At 37.2% G+C, this 15,725-nt stretch overlaps 1 protein-coding gene across 4 annotated transcripts in view; it reads left to right on the top strand.

The window, feature by feature from the left end:
* Nucleotides 1–14,904: 14,904 nt before the first annotated feature.
* The window catches only part of LOC108039442, a 55,789-nt gene continuing 54,968 nt past the window's right edge, over nucleotides 14,905–15,725 (top strand). Inside the window, exon 1 of one of the 4 annotated variants that reach the window (XM_044460426.1) lies at nucleotides 14,905–15,005. The gene's annotated coding sequence lies outside the window, so the exon portion shown is untranslated. Of the gene's footprint in view, nucleotides 15,006–15,086; nucleotides 15,162–15,725 lie in introns of those variants that run through there. The other 3 variants (XM_044460425.1, XM_044460427.1, XM_044460424.1) reach the window with 3 other exon arrangements.

Below are 15,725 nucleotides of genomic sequence, written 5' to 3'. Positions count from 1 at the left end.
CATGGTTTTCCGATAATGATTTTTAAAGTATTGTTGCTTGCATTTAAAAAGTTGTCGTCAAACTTACGTGAAATTAAAAAACTGTAGCATAACAAGTAAATTTAAATATAATATATGCATCATTTTATCATAGCTCTAGAATTTATAGTATTTTAATAATTTTTGGATTATGTGAAGTTTTTAATTAACGGAGTAGGGTCAATAAGAAATAGGATTTGTTTCTAAAATGCAATGAGTGAAACCTAACATTTGGAGATAGTTTAGTTATAAAACAATTTATATATTGTTGCAAAATTTGTGGAAATTTAAAAGAAGTTTTGTTAATCTATTAAGGACTCTGAAATTGTATTTTGTTTCGAGTGAATTCCTAATATTTTTCCAAGTTTAGTAGTTATGGTGCACACACCCAAAATGGGCCCAAAAACGGCTGCTGCTGCCCTCCAAAAAGCTTCTTTACTGACCCTATTTGCGGGGGCGGCAGGGATAGGGGGTGTGGCAGTCGCGTACAGTGCGTGCTTAAGTAATGAGGCCCAAAAAAGAAGACCGGGCCAAGAAGATGAAGAAGTCGGCGGCAATTAGAAGACGTGAAAAACGAAACTGAAAACGAAAACGATGACGAGGGCGACAGAAGACCAAAGACCAAAGACGCTGACGAAGTCTGAATGACTCGAGTCATTTGCTGGTGGGCGTGGCAGTGATTGCGCTGACACAAGGTATTACAAGGGGGCGTGGCACCCGGCCCTTTAACACCAGTGTAAGTGCATGTAAAGGTTAAGCTTTCAATTAACTCGAGTGCAGCGGGAGAAAAAACTGAAGAAAAAGCCAGAAGACGTAAGCGATTCGAACTCAAAACTAACAAGAATAAAAAATGGGGGAGAGTCAGAACAAATAGAGGCGGGGGAAAAATCATCAAACTGACCAAAGTAATAAAACGAAATGAAATGAAACGGAAATGAAACTTAACGACTTCCAAGTAAATACACAAACAACAGGCAAAGGAGAAACTTTTCACATACCGTTGCCATGCACCCGTTTCTCACTACCAATTTATAGTGCTGCCCAAAAGTTGGAGGTCCTGCGAATACTAGCCCTTACAAATTTAAAGATCAGAGGATCTTAGAAAAAATATACCTCAATATCTGTTAAGCTGAAATTAATGAAGGGAAAGTCGATAATTTAATAATAAAATATTTTAAGCACAATTTATTTTGTAGTTGATAAGATTAATACCCTTTTGACACTTTCAAAATGAATAGAAATCAATAAAATCGGTAATTTTTTTATAATCCTTTTATTATTACGTTTGTTCTTATATTCCAAAACAATTGACTGTCGAATTCAAAGGTTTTTAAATGATTATTGAAAAATGTAATAAATAATATCAAAAGGTTATGCTCATACTCTGCTTCGTAGTACACTAATATATTTTGCTGTAGACAAAACTATTAAATAAAATGTATGCTGAAATGATGAAGAGTATTACCCATCAAGAATCCTGCCAAATTGGCATCGCTACTCTCGTGGCTTATTGCATTCCATCAGCTTCTTCCCACTTTATGCGTAAGTGTGTGTTGTGTTTGTGTTTGTGTTCGGCGCTACTTAAACTTTATCATGGCAAAAGGACAAAAGGGGAGATCGAGGCGGCAGAGGGAGATACAGCGCCAAAGTTTGCGCTCAAAACAAGCAAGGATTCCTCCTGCATTTCACAGCGCCTTCTACTCTCTTCTCTCTCCACTCTCCTCTCTCCTCCCTGCTCTCTCCTCTATCCACTCTCCTCTCACCATTCTCCTTTCTCCTCTCACCTCTCTCCACTCTCCTCTCTCCCTTCTCCGTTTCGCATAAGTCCTCTTTGGGAGTTTCACTTCTCAAGTTCAGACTACTTTCCCTCTCCCACTCGCGTTTAATGCCAAGTTTTATATTAGTAAGAAAAACAAAGGCATACATTGACTCGCTTTTTACTTTCGACTCCATTCTGCGATGTGTCCCCTTTCCAGCACAGAAAGTCAAGTTAACTTTAGTTTATTTTATTCGATGCAACACATATTTTCCTCCTTGTTTTTCTTCCACTACTTCCACTGTCTCTAGTTTGGCAAGAGTGCGTAAATTTTGTTGGCCAGTCCAAGTTCTGCCATATAAAGTTGCTAATGAATTGAAAGGTGCCACAAACTCGGCTGGTACAACATATAGTAATCCAGGCATACACATTTCCCCCCCGCCCGAAGCTAAAACGGAACTGGTATTAAAAGTTCATAAAACAGTCAGGTCTCGGATAACTTCACAAAGAACTTAATCGAATAACTCTTAACACTTTTTAAGTAAATTTGAGAGTAAACTTTTAGTCTCAAATGTACTGGCTGATAAAATAACTAACACATTGCTTTGCAAACAGATTAAATGCCCTTAAATGCATTTCAATAAATTTAAACCATTAACGAAACCTAATCTATTAATCTCCCATTTATCCATTCAATTTTTAAATTTATTTTATTTTTCTATTTCTTTTTTTTTAAATTGGTTTTCTCCATTACACATAATTTGCTATTTTATATCACACAACCGACCATAATTGTTTAATATGTGTCGCACACAAGTAAAAATCAAATTAAATGTTTTATTAAATGAATTATTCAATTTATTATACGGAACAATGACAGTGTCGTTTATTATGCAAATCGAATTTGATGTAGATTGTTAGACAATAAAATTTCAAAGTCAACAAACTGACAAATGAAATTGGTTTTTAGTTCAGTGCTTCCGGTTTTTCCATAAAGAAAAACACAGTGGAGGGGAAATGTGTTTAACTGAATTTGCATGTAAATAATGCAACTCTTTAAATTGTAATAACATTGGGGCTGAATGATTGTTAGGTTTTTGCTTGTTTCGCACAATTTTAAAGCCAATTTATAATGCGTGTGACATCTAGAAAAGTTGTGGTTATATTTTAGTATCAACGGCTTTGCTGTCCATGTGTGTCTGGCTAAAAATAAACCGAGACCAGAAGTCAGTTTATGGGGCTAAATCCACTGCACAATGCTGCCCCGAAGTACTGGCCATTACTTTGCGAGGAGGGGGGGGGTGAAGTGCTGGCCAAGATTATAGCACACTTTAAAGGGCCCGCAACCTTATATTGCACTTAATAGCACATAAAACTAGGACGTGATAATGCAACGCACCAACCGAAAGTGGCCATAACAGCAACGAGATGGAAGCCAAACCAAAACAAACACAAAATAGGTGAGCCAAGGAAGCTGGAGATAAAAATTCATGAGTGGGGAAGAGTGGCACCCAAAATTGTATATTCCTGCGCTTACATAATTGGGGATATTAACATACAAGTTATGACCTCCACCGCCAGCTGTTTAAAGTAGATAAAAGGAGAGGAGGGTGCAGAGGAGGTGGTGAAGCAAGCACGGGATCCGTAAACAGAGACTTATAGATAGAGATAATATTAGTGGTAAGGGAAATGTCAAGGAAGAAACTATCCATAAAATTACAAAATGTTGTAAACACTACTAAATAATCTTGCCGTGTAAAATATTTTAAATATATTATTATATTTAGTACCATAACTATTGTGTATATTATCATCATTGATAATGTTGAAAAATTACAAGGTAGAAAATAACTAAAGTTAAAAACATTTCAAACTATAAAATACTTCTTAAGCAGTTTTAACAACACTGTATTTATCCTTAAACAAGAAAGGAAGGGTATTTCGAGATCGATGAATATGCTAGAAAATACTATATCTCAAAGTATAAAGATATATGTTAAAAACAACGAAGAAAGACTGTTTGCAAAGTTTCATCCAGACGGACATGGCTAGATCGACTTCTCTGGTGATTCTGATGAAGAATAAATATACTTTATAGGGTCGGAAAAATAATAATACCCACAGCAAGGGTATAAAACTACTATTCTTTTTTTCTTAAAGTTATACTGAAAACCTTTATCCTTGTCATTGCCACTAAATCTGTTTGTCCTTTAAGTCATCGAGCCAAGAAGTTTACAGTTTGAAAGCTTTCAATTAGTTTGTTTACACAATATTTTAATTTACTTAAGTCAAATTGAAAAATCGGAATGTAATCCCAATCCTTATCCAAGCTCAAGTCTGAAGCACCCACTCACTCTGATTAGTTTGCCATGGTTCTTCGATGGTCGTCAGCCACAAACAACATTTCAGGGTCCTTTTTGGCACCCATCCCCGAATATATTTATACATCTATCGCCCATCTATCATCGGTTGTAAGCCCTGAACTTTGGCCACAGCAACCACATCATTCATTATTCGGGCGGGGGTTCTTTTTGCTTAATTGACAACTATTTCGTTTTTTGTGCTGCGCTGGTGCTTAAAACTTCCACTGGCATGTCAAATGTCAGAGTGTCCGTTCGGAAAATGGCAGTGGGGAAAACAAGAGCCAGCAAAACAAATTGTCAGCCAAGAAGAACCGCAAGCAGATCGACGTAAACAAAAGAACGGAAATCCAAGACGCATTGCACACATCAGCAGTTCAAACAGAGCTCAATTGGGCGTAACTTATCGGCTGAAATGGGCCCTCCAGCCACGCCCACCATCAATCACGCCCACACAGTTTTGTGGAACAAGACTGGTAAATACACATACAAATTGGTCGTTTCGATTGAAATTTTTGCCACTTGCCGAGAGCAAAAGTTTTGCAAGCAAACAAGAGTGCAGAAATGACCAGAAATCAAATCAATTTGCGACTTGAAATCTGGTAAACATTTCACTCCACAACAATTGCCTTGCACCTTCTCTATCCCCTCACAACTTTAAAGTTGTCTGATTGTCAGTTAGACATTCAATTGCAGTCATTCACTCACTCAGTCACTCACTCAGTCAGTCAGTCATTCATAAGAAGTCATTCGTACGCTTTCCCTCCGATCCACAGACACAAAAACCATTTTACTACCAATGTGAGCACTTGTATCCATCCTCCTACTTCCGCTTCTTCATTTGTCTGCTTTAAAATGGTCGCTTTGTTGTGCTTTTCAAGTGCTCACTGTGGCAGGGATATAAGGATTACAGAGTGGCTTTCTATATCTGCACTATAAGGCAGAATGATATACTATCCTTAATTCCAGATTAATTCGGTTGAATTTCCTAATAATAATATTTATTTTTCAACCCTATAATCGATGGTTCGAAGATAAATTCTATTTAAAAGCGACTTTGAGCAAAGATTACCATTTCATTAGATATTCTTTCTCAACCATCTTTTAATCTCCACATATCCTAACCTTAATTCCAGATACATTCAGTTTAATATCGAACGAATAATTTCCTAAGAATGATATTTATTTTTAAACCCAATAAACGAAATTTCGAAGAGAAATTCTATTTAAAAGCGACTTTGACCAAAGATTACCATTTCATTAGATATTCTTTCTCAACCATCTTTTAATCTTCAATCTCCACATATCCTATCCTTAATTCCAGATACATTCAGTTTAATATCGAACGAATAATTTCCTAAGAATGATATTTATTTTTAAACCCAATAAACGATAGACCAAAAAGAAATTCTATTTAAAAGCGACTTTGGCCAAAGATTACCATTTCATTAGATATTCTTTCTCAACCATCTTTTAATCTCCAATCTCCACATAAAATCGGAATCGGATTTTAGAGAGCCACACGAAATTCATGGAATATAAAATGCCAGTTCCTCGATCCCCTCACATTGGTTTTTCATTTTTCAGGTTACAATACAGTTTTGTGGTTGAGCCCTTCCATTGTTTCGCCCAATTGCTTTGGGGGCACAGGACCAATTCCCTCACTGAAATTTTCCGATGTGTGTCAATAAAGTTTAGAGGAGTGGGGGAAGTGGTTTGGAAATCCTTTAATTGACTTTGGGGTTTCGTCCTGAACATTTTTGGAGAGGGAAGATGAGTGGCAACACGATTTCTTTGCCGAGTATCCCTCGATGAGTGTCCACATTTTGCTGTTCAAACTTTGCCTTGATTTCTTTTTTGTTGTACTCTTGCTTTCTGCTTTGGCAAGCGTTTTATTCTATTCCATTTTATTTTTGCATAATCGATTAGCAGAAGCTGAGCGAAAAGCGGGACTAAGCCGAGGCTGTCAGCTTGCCATGACACATGGAAATCATCTGCGGAGGGGCTCAGCACACAGAACATGCCCACAATAATCATCATTCCGCTCATCATACCATAATGACTGGTATAAAAATCTATGCAAATTCCGGAATTGGGCAACATTCGTTGACAATTATAGATACTCACAGTGATGGGCTGCATTTGGGGGTTATAAAGATAGAACAGAATGGAATCCGCCATGAATATGCTGAAATTTTATTGCCGGGTTAAATACTCGTGGAACAAAGCAGCCACAAAATATATCATAAATTCCGTCACTCATTGTTCCCTGGGATACGAAAGTGTGAAAAATCATAGTAAACTTTATAAATGAAAGACCCACTGTTTGTGATATTAGGTGTTATTTTGAATTGCCAACTGTTAAATGACTTTAAGTTATAAAATTAAAAAGTTTTTAAACTTTTTTGATACCTATACATCTTTAATTATACCCGTAAATGTATATATTTTGTAATACTGAAAACTGTTTTAACAATTTAAAATGTCAGCTATTTATTTATGCCTTATGCTGTTTTATATTCACCCACATATGCCAGAAATGTATTGATGAGGTTTTCTTTTGCATGCCCATTGTTTGCCTCTTTTAACTTTGCTTCTATTTCTAGTTCATCCTATTGTTCAGGAGATTTGCTAAAGGGTTCCTGGCACTTGGCCCCCTAATTTATGGGCAACAGCCAACACTTTTCTTGACCCAAAAATTGAAAGCGTTTCTGGTTTGGCAAATTGAGAGCTGGCCATTAGCCAGTTTGAGTTATTGTGGGTTCTATGGATGGGCTTTCAGGTAACACATTTCTGCTTGGGAGATATTACCCACAAATGAGAGTAAACCCTCAAATAAATTAGACCTTATATTGAGCTCAGATTTTGTAAAACTACTTCGTTTATTTTTACTTTTGTGAGTGCCTGCATCAATTATTTTTGCAATAGTTTACTCCGTTTACAGCTCTCTCCAATCTTCATTAATTTGAAAATATTACTTAATTAAATTACAATTTAGTTTGAAATTCAAATTGATTAGCACTCCACTTAGTTGGACAGTTGCTTTGCATAATTCATTCATATTGCATTGCAATTGCTCAATTATGTATACGCCATGTTGGCCTGCAGTTTATTCATAATTTTGCGCATTAAATGTGACAAGGAAAAACAAAGAACAAAAAGAAACTCAGCAATAATTTATGTACAAATAAAACACATTACCAGCGACAGGCGTTTCACTTTCATTTCAATTGACATCAGCCAAAGCGAAGTCACTTAAATCGTGTGCTCAACATTTAAATTAATTTCATTTTATATGAGGTGTGCAGTGCATGTCATAAAGGTATACAAAATTATTAAACAAAAGTTGAACATTAATTGTCAATAGTGGAGAGCAGATTCAATTAGAATTATGGAAAATGGTACTTATCTTTTTGAAAACAAAATTATACAACTTTTTTTTCGGCTATGAAACGCACTGTTTTTTGCAGATGACAAGCAGCAAATTGAAATCAAATGTTAATGTTCGTCCTGTTTCGCTTGAAAAAAATAAATAAATAAGTCACTTCAATTGGCCAAATAATTGATATATATACGCATGCACACAAATACAAACGCAAACTGGCACGTGTGCCTGCACATTAAATAAATATACATTTAAATAAATAATTGGACAGGATTTGTTGCCATTTTTTTTAAGCCATTTACCATCAACTTTCTAAATATAATTGGCAAAATGTGTAATTTTTAATGGCCAACGGCTGTGTGAATATGTTTGCGGTTTGTTTAATTATATTTGCATTTCAGCGCGAAATTTCCGCCATCATCTAGGCAATGTCAAATAATTTGTGGGATGTGAAAAATGCAGAACACAAAGTAAATCAGAATTACTGCGGAAATAGCGCTGAAAAGTTGTCTGTTCAAACATTGTTTATGGCCCAAAATGTTTTATTTAAATTTGCATTGCATTCATATGTGGCCATTAAAAATGGGGTAAACAGAAGGCGTTTAATTAGAGTTGATTTATAATGCAAAGTATCCCTAAACTTGTTTAAAAATTACGCCGAATTACGATGCTTCGGCTAACTTCTGTCCATAATCCTTTATAATTAGTCTGCGCATGAGGAACCCTTGATTTCCAATCCCTTTTCATTGTTTCCGTTGAGAAATGATGCAATGGTCCTGTTACTGAGTCCTGCAGCTGGATATTGATGCCTGCCACTCAGTTTGCTGCCGGGGCGAGTGACATTGATATGCCTAATGAAGTGATGCATGCACCACCTCACATGGCCATAGAGGATTCCCTTGTTCTCGCTAATAATGCTGCACGAAAGGCGCTACAGCCAAACACAATCTAAGACTGGATCTTTTGATTGTTGTGCTTTGAGGCCCCGCGAAATCCTTGTTTAACTCAAAGAAGACAAAGCCCATTGAACGAACGCTGCACTGGTCAAAATGAAAAGACAATTTACACATTTTTCGTGCTCTACACAATTTTAATATCCGCTTTTGATTAACGTTAACGAAAATGAATGCACATTAACCAGAAAATGTAATAGTAAAGTGATTCTAAAATTACTCCAACAAAATAGTTTTCCATTATCTTGAATTTACCAGTTTACACAATTAAAAATAATATATTCTTTCTTAAAAAGGTTTATGTTTAAATATTACCACTGTTACAAAAATAAAATGTAATTAAAAATAAATTAAAAGGTGCCTAATACCATACCTTAATAAATTTAACAAGAAAGTTGCAACTTAATTTTTAAATAAATTGATTATTATTATCTATATTTAGGACTACACTTAAAAACAAATGTTTATTTCCTGGAATATTAAGTTGCTTATTCCCTAGTGTATTTGTGGACTTGGGCAAGGATAATGAAACTGACCGCAACATTATTGGCCCGAGTGTTGCAAGTGTCAGGTGGCAAGGGGTGAATTCGGTTGGGGGGCTTAAGCAGGTGTAAGTGTAAGCTTATTGTGGGTTTGGCATGTGTGTGGGAAAAGGGGGCGTGGCAGGGGGAATGCGAGTCATGTAATGCAGGTTGGGCTTTAGTTTGGGTCCCGTGCGTGCCGCTTGACAGAGTTAACATTTTAATTGTCATGAAATATTCATCAAGCGGGAGTTGCGGCCAGTCTCCTAACATGGAAATAGTTTTGGCACGGTATGCAAACCCTTGCTGAAAAGTGGGTCGGTTTCTTTGTAATCCATAAAATATTATGCGAGACCAAAAAATGTTTAAAAATATTTTAGTTTAAACTAGTTGTTTAACTAATTGTTCAAGAAAATTCAAGGAATTTCGTGGAGTTTTAAGAACATAATAACAAAATATTCATTTGGAATTATTTAAAAGGTCACCTTCATAACTGTTAGCAATTTTTAAAAATGCATTATAAATAAGTAATACACACTTCTTATATTTTTGAGTCTATTTAAGCTAATTATCATTAAATATTTTTTAAGTGCTGTTGTTGTAAAATCCTGCTAATGGAATTCAATTAAAAAACTTCATAGCAAATTACATTTCGTTAAGAAAAAACATGTTTTTGTCGAGTCTGCTAATGTGCTAATTAATATTGCAGCTTGAACTGTAATGACCAGCTAACAAATGCCCTTAAAAAACAAAACATCAAAAGCAACCTCACAACTTTTGGACCTCCCCTCGGGCCGCCATTACTCCCTATTAACTATTTAAGGCGTGACAATAAAGGGGCACGGCATGTCCGCAGTCGAATAGCCGAGCAGTCTTTAAAGTGACTTTGGGTCGCACATTTAAAACTTAGGACAGGCATTATCTTCCCCGCCCCCCGAATTCCCCCATTGTTGTTATTGTTGTTATTGCTGTTTATGTGGGGGCGTCTGCTTTGTTTGTCAAGCGATTAAGTTGTAATTATGCGATGCTACGTGTCCAAAGACTTGGAATGGTTTTTGCTTTTTTGGTTTTCTTTGCCCTCTCTCCATTTTATTTGCCGGTCGGATTGTCCTTCCAAACAAGAAAGGAAAGCTAACTTCGGGCGGAGCCGAAGTTGATATACCCTTGCAGAATACTCTGTAAATTATATTCTCCAAAATTATTCAAATGATGCATTCTTAATACTCATAAAAAATCCCAACTTCCTAACTTTAACAACACCAAAGTTATGACATTTCCAATCGTTCAGTTATATGGCAGCTATAGGATATAGTCGGCCGATCCTTATGAAATTTGGTAGGTCGGATTGGCTGGCCAAATATAACACCCATAGAAAATGCCAACTTCCTAACTTTACAAACACCAAAGTTATGGCATTTCCGATCAATCAGTTATATGGCAGCTATAGGATATAGTCGGCCGATCCTTATGAAATTCGGCATGTCGGATTGATTAGCCAAATATAAAACCCATAGAAAATCCCAACATTCTAACTTTACAAACACCAAAGTTATGCCATTTCCGATCAATCAGTTATATGGCAGCTATAGGATATAGTCGGCCGATCCTTATGAAATTCGGCATGTCGGATTGATTAGCCAAATTCAAAACCCATAGAAAATCCCAACTTCCTAACTTTACAAACACCAAAGTTATGGCATTTCCGATCGTTCAGTTATATGGCAGCTATAGGATATAGTCGGCCGATCCCGGCCGTTCCGACTTATATACTGCGTGCAAAGGAAAGAAGGGTGTGTGCAAAGTTTCAATTCGATATCTTTAAAACTGAGAGACTAGTTCGCGTAGAAACAGACAGACGGACAGACAGACGGACAGACAGACGGACAGACAGACGGACAGACGGACAGACGGACAGACGGACAGACGGACAGACGGACAGACGGACAGACGGACATGGCTATATCAACTCAGGAGGTGATCCTGATCAAGAATATATATACTTTATAGGGTCGGAGATGTCTCCTTCACTGCGTTGCACACTTTTGACCAAAATTATAATACCCTCTGCAAGGGTATAAAAACCAGAGAATGGGATTATGGTTAGCGGTGCCTAATGACTTGACATTAATAGGTGTGGCACTCCAATTTATCTCAGATATACAAGAAAAGATTCATGTGCAAAGAAATTTCCAGTTGTTGAAGAGCGGAAAAGTGTTGAAAAAGAGTAAGGACAAAGAAAGGCTTGTTAAATCCCAATTAGAAAGAGGAAAAAATGCAACTGACGACATCCATAAGTCAAAAATGAAGAAAAGAAGAACAAAAAAAATAATGAAAGGGAGCTAAATAGACAATGGTAAATTTCAGGAAAAAAGGAAGCCAAAAGAAAAAATAAATGGAATGAAAGAAAGCTCACTAAAAAATGAAACTACAAATAAGAAGGAAAAGCTAGAGTCTTCACAAAAAAATATGCGTGTAAACTGAAGACCGCATGTAAAAAAATTAAAAATCGAATTAAAAAACTTTGACAAGTCATGTATGCTAGCGCATAAATATGTTCCCAATTAAAAGTGAGCATCAAAACAGGAAGAAAAATGAGATTAAAACAAGCGAATTCTGTATTAATTAATGACTGTAAAATAATATAGCATACTTTTTGGGGATTTTGCAGAGTTATTGCAAGTGCTGCAACCTATTTCAACAAAACGATAAATTATTCAGCCTATAACGTTGAAAACCACCATAATGGTGTAAATATTTAAAGTTTGAACCAACACGAAAGCCGATTATCAATTATCAAAATTATTCACATTTAAAACAACAAAATACGGACTAAATAATTACGAGTATTTGCGCTTAAATCAAATCAACCTCTCCCCTGTGTTTTAGATTAGATGGTAAGTAAATAATCCACTGGCTAATTAACATATGGACAATGCCCCTGATAATAGCACGTTTGATGGTTCAGAATACCTGGCTTTAAGTTCTGAGTAAACAATTTGCGCAATTAAATGTGAAAAGTAAATATGAAATCAGCTTTATGTCGGCAGATTAGGGAAATTATTTTCATTTTCCAGCGGAGGAAGGGCTCGTGTCTGCCTCACGTTTGCCGTATTAAGATATCGCCCCAGTCGTACACACACATATACATATTTAATGTGCTAATTTTTCAGCCATAATTTCCCGCCTGCGTAATCTAGCGGGGCAGAAAGAGAAGAGCCTGTTAAGCTGCATGCCCCACGTGCTGCCAGTGGCATTTTCCTGCCGGCACTGCTCCTTCAGGCGGATATCCTTTTGTTGTCGAGCGCCTTCGACTTTTATCGCTGCTAATAGGCCACGTCACCTGCGAAAAGCGGAAAGCAGGGATGAGGCCAAAAAGCGGCCAAAACGAACGGCAAGAAAGGCCAAAAGAAGAGACAATAAAAAACCAAGTGCAGCCTTGAGGCCTCAACTCAACAGCAGCCACAACTCACTCAGCCCAAAAGGAGATAACCGAAACAAAACCAGAAACCAGCCAGAAAAAAAACAACTGCCAAACAGAAGTACAGTGTTTGGATGCATGGCTAAAAAATTAAATCAATTTTCATTTTTTTAAGCTTTTTGCTTTGAGTTCTTAAAGTAAAAATTATTATAAAAAATGTTTTATTCGTTATCATAAAGCTACTTAAAAAATGTTTTATTTGTAAAATATTTTCTTATTTAATTTTAGCAAGTTATTGCTCTTAATAAATAAAATAAATTATACTGTCAATTTCTAGCTCAACAATTTCAAGTAAACAATTCTATATCCTTTTTTGTTCAAATAATTCTTTCTAAAGTCTGAAACATTTGGGTGAATATACTTATTTTGCAGTTTGATACATTTATAGATATATTTTATATAATGCAACAATCCTTTCCTGTACGTTATTTCTATAAAAATTTTCAAAAGCGGACAACAAAGTATATTTATTTATTTTTATATTTCAAAAATAAGCGAAGGACTTTTGTTTACTTCACAAATCACTGCAGCAAATTCCATGCATTCAAACTGCAACTTGCTAGTATGAGTGGCATATTTGAAAAGTTTCGGAGTAAGAAAGTGTAAAAGAGGAAGTGAGGTGGCGAGTTCAAGCTTATGGAAAAACGCATTCGCATAACTTGCACATTCTCTCGAAACTTGCTGAATCTTTGAAGCCCAACTCGAACGTGAATGGGAACTCGGGAGCATTTCAGGTATTTCAGGGACTTGTCTTAGCACCCAACTATTTAAAGCTGCAGAAGCGCTCGTATATTGCCCCACATAATTAGTTGCGCTTAAAGTTTGGTGTTCGTTCCTCTTTTTTGTTGGCTTGTTAGTGGGTGCTCATTCCTCGAGAGGATGTTTGGCTTGTGGGTGGAGGGGGGTGAGTTACGGCCCTTTTTTGTGTTTTTCGACTTTTGTTTGGGCGGTGCGTGGTCTCTGTTAAGTCTGGAGTTGGCCAGCGCTGTAAATCAAAGCCGGCTGTTTAAGTTGGCTGTTACATTTACGACATTGAGACTAATGTTAGGCAACAGAATGCAGTTGTGAATCGAACCAATTCATAACATACGATATTACATACGACGACTACAGGATATTACATATTTTTCTGTTAGTTAACAGAATTTTGGCAACGCCGGGATGGGGAGGGTCTTGAGGAGGTCAACGCTGGCAGTCTTGAGGTTATGATTTCGGTCGTGAGGCTTTCCTGCGCTTTTCTGATGGGGTCCCAGGGTCGTGGCGGTAAAGATCAGTTTCACGGTCTGGCAGCACTGTATTTTGCACATGGGTAACACACGCGACGGGAAAACAGGTGTATTTGATCACTTTTCACGGAAAACTGTTCGCGGCGACCTGCCCCCTACCCCCGGCTACCGTCGACAGCACTTTTTCTCGCGGAAAATGCGGCGGAACGGAGAATTTCGCGACACACAGATTTCAGGTACAGGCAGTGTGACCAACTTTGGGATTAACGCAAATATTCTGCGTTTTCTCCAATGTGGTCATACAGTTTTGGCGCCGCTGTCCAAAGTTCTTAAGTTACGTAAACAATTTACGTAAATGTAAATGTATTTGAAGATGGCCCACAATAAATAAATAAGTAACAATAACTTTAATTCATATATCTAAACAATACAATTAAATATTAGAATAGTGTATCTTAAAAGATTATCAACGGTCTTTTAATAAATATTATTCTTATTTTTTAACTGATATTCCATATTTGAGATGATCTGATCTCACTTTTATATATCTTTCTCTCTCTTCCACCTGACCACGAGCTGTCAACATGAAATAAAGTGTAAATTCTTATTGTGAAATAATTATATTATTCTATCAACCCAATTTGAAAGTGGTCTTACAAACCATTTAGCGTGATCTATTCACCAACAGCTATTTATATTTATTGCTATTTGGTATTTAAAATCTGCACAAGTCTGGTGTACATTTTCATAACTTCCGAAACTAAACAACTGGCTCATTAAGATCCCATTCAGTTGGTAATAACCATGTTTGTATTAATTTTGCATCATCTTCAAATGGCTGGCCGCTTCCTCCAACCTTGCTAACTTTTGTAGCTAATTGAAACCCAATAAATTGGCCTGCATGTCTGGCCAACTCAAGCAAGGCGAAAGCAGAGGGTTTAATGCACCCCCGAAAAGGCCAAATAAATATTAGCTTGGCATGCAAGAAGATATGCCAGTTAGCAGAGGGTTAAAAGCCGGTTAACACTGAAATAGAGTCGCTGTTTGGTGTTAACATTGCATGAGCTACCATTCTTGTCCCTCTCTCAAACCTGTTAGGATTTTAACATTGCGCTCTCTCAAACCTGTTATTGCAAACATGAGCTGTAGGACGGTCGTCGCTGTTAGCTGTCAACATTGTGTGGAGCCCGACTTCAGAGCTCCATGCTTGGCTTTCAGTCGCTTTCAGTCACTTTTTAAGGCCCAAACGGTTCGAACGTTTGAACGGCGAATAGCGGAAAACGCGGAAGAGAATCGCGTTGGCAAGCGGTAAATTCAAAAATAGTGTTTCGAACAACGAAATTAAATTAAGATTCCTACACACTGCGTCTCCGATTCTTGGCTTTCAGTCACTTTTTAAGGCCCAAACGGTGCACACGTGGACGGAGTTTTTCCGGAAAACGCGATTGGGAAAAAATCACGATAGTGCGTACGGATTTTTGTGTTCTTGTGCTTGTTTGTGTGTTAATTTTCCTGCATGCTTTTCCGCTTATCATTTGCACTTGCGAATATGCATTCTATGCTACCAACAAACACCAATCCTGTTCGAAAACCAGTTTTCTGTTTTATTTGGCTTTGATTTGGCGGCGATGGCGAACAACGGTTTCCAGCTGGTCCAGAATTCTTGAATGCGCGCCGTGACGTCGCCGAGATGAACGCTGGTTTTGGCCAAGAGGAGACTTTGGCCAACCGACTCGACTCGACTCGACTCTATCAATAGAAGTTTTTCATTTGGTTTACCGTTAGTCGGCGGCAAGTCTAGAGCTTGTTGTTGTTGCTGCTCTCGAGTGGGCAGCGCCAGCGGAGCGTGCATCACCTGGGTTTAGAAAGCCAGAGAATCGGATCGACTCGGTCGTCTCTCCATCTTTGGCTCCTAAACGAATCAAGAAAAATCAAGAGAAAAATAGTAGAAGAAAAAGCACACAGAAAAACACCAAAACACAAAAACCAGTAACAGCGGCAGAAGGCTTAATTAAATTTAAAGCACAC

Source organism: Drosophila rhopaloa, unplaced genomic scaffold, assembly GCF_018152115.1.
Source record: "Drosophila rhopaloa isolate 14029-0021.01 unplaced genomic scaffold, ASM1815211v1 contig_2, whole genome shotgun sequence".
Classification (NCBI taxonomy): domain Eukaryota; kingdom Metazoa; phylum Arthropoda; class Insecta; order Diptera; family Drosophilidae; genus Drosophila; species Drosophila rhopaloa.
This window is presented reverse-complemented; position numbering and strand designations above follow the sequence as displayed.